We start from the raw sequence: 1,929 nt of genomic DNA, 5'->3' as shown, positions 1-1,929 counted from the left end.
GCCGTGTTAGTGCCAGCCGAGCCAGTGCCGGACGGAGAAGGTTAAACGGCCCCTAATACCTTGCCTCGATTGTCCTAACAACTTCACCTCTATTTATTCTCACGAGTTTGCCCAACACCCCCTCCCTCCCTCCCCACGACCGAACGGAAACGCACCAGTCTGGAAACCACGGAATTCGTTTGGAAATTCAACGGCGCGCAACCGATCAAGATTCGACTTTGCGAGAACGTTTCCTCTCCATATAATACTGTTATCCCCGTAATTTTCAAATCGGTGAATCGATAATAGGAGGCGATTAAACTCTTCTTTTGTTAACCGATCGCTCCACGAAAGCCAATTTCTTTCCTACGTTTTCTTTAATGTTGAGCTTGAAGTAACTTCTTACGTACTTTTAATGGTCTCGTATAATTTAATTAGATTCCATTCATTCTTTTAGGATTTTCTTCTTGGAAAACATCCCGAAGAAAGGTTGATGAACTGATTGCGAGTAATATCTGTTAAAAGAGTTTTTAAAGTTAGTATTCACGCATTTGCAATTTAACCAAGATCGTGAGATAAAATCTTTATTATAAAAATTAGAAGGAAAATTCGGAAAGAAAATAACAATTGTCGATAATTTTTTCGTCACGAAAAGTGAAATATATATGAATATATGAATTCAAATGTATACACGCAGATTGAGATATTTAATCCTGTAAGATATGGCTTCTTTTGACGTCGTAAGAAAATATATTTAAAAGAATTGAATATGATCTCTTTACAAAGATTACGAACAAATATCACGTAAAAGATAACTTACTAAAAGAAAAACCAATTTACTTTCGTGTAATAACAGGCCATACACACATCCATATATATGTTACCAGAACTACGTGAGCAGATTATATGGATAAGCACTAGAATCAACTTTTTCCACTGAATCTTTCTCCAAATGACAGGGTGAACATGTAACTATAGAATCAAGAGAAGGTGATTATTCTTACAAAAATAAATCACAAAGAAAAGGATAATAAAAACTTTTTTCGTCCAAAATTATTTTTTTGAATAAGGCAAGTTCAAAAATTGGATAATTTTTTATTAGATTGCACAAGCCTATCTATACTTTGTCTTTTTTAAGACACATTAGAAAGAAACAACGATTAAAAATCAAAATGTTACGGACGTGGTCACATTCCCATGTCCAATTATATATATCTGACAAAGTGAATAATGCTAACGAGACTCGCAATGACCCTCATAGCCGCCTAGCGGCGTAATCGGTACTACGGATCGTAGCTCAAGCCGATCGCGATTATAATTTCAATAAGTGAACGTAGATTCATAGAATAAGAAAGCGAATAATCGAGAATTTTATAAATATAATCCAATAATATAAATACATATATATGATAAACCATCGCGTTATTTTATTTTGTGCAAAGTTCTACAGGTTAGATGGTAAAAAATTCAAAGGAACGACGTTGATGGTCAACAGAGCGACGTTCAAGGATACGAGTAAAAAGTTTCGCGTGAAAACTAGGCGAAAGTTATTATTTAACAAAATTATCCGTTGGGACACAGGGGTCCCGTGCAATCGGGAGCGAGCGTGTTTCACCGATGAGCACCAACAACGGGACTGGTATTGCTGCACCAGCATCCAGCTGTGGGCGTTCTAACGCGCCTTTCGAAACTTAACTCGGGGAATTGTGTTATTCAAATTTGTTCCCCTTTCTGGCCGCGCCTCTATTTTTCGACGTGTTTCGCGATATCGCTTGATGCGATGAAACGGTAGCAAGGCGGCACGAAAATCGTTTCTTCTTTTTTTTTTTTTTTTTTTTTTTTTTTTTTCTCCCCTCTTTCGAATCGTGAAACCTGCTACGAAAACAAACGACTCTTTGCTTCGCATTATTCCGCCTGGCTATTAAAACCGCCGGTAATTGCTTCGGGTGA

This window comes from Apis dorsata, unplaced genomic scaffold (assembly GCF_000469605.1).
Source record: "Apis dorsata unplaced genomic scaffold, Apis dorsata 1.3 scaffold_76, whole genome shotgun sequence".
Classification (NCBI taxonomy): Eukaryota; Metazoa; Arthropoda; class Insecta; order Hymenoptera; family Apidae; genus Apis; species Apis dorsata.
Note: the sequence above shows the minus strand (reverse complement) of the source record.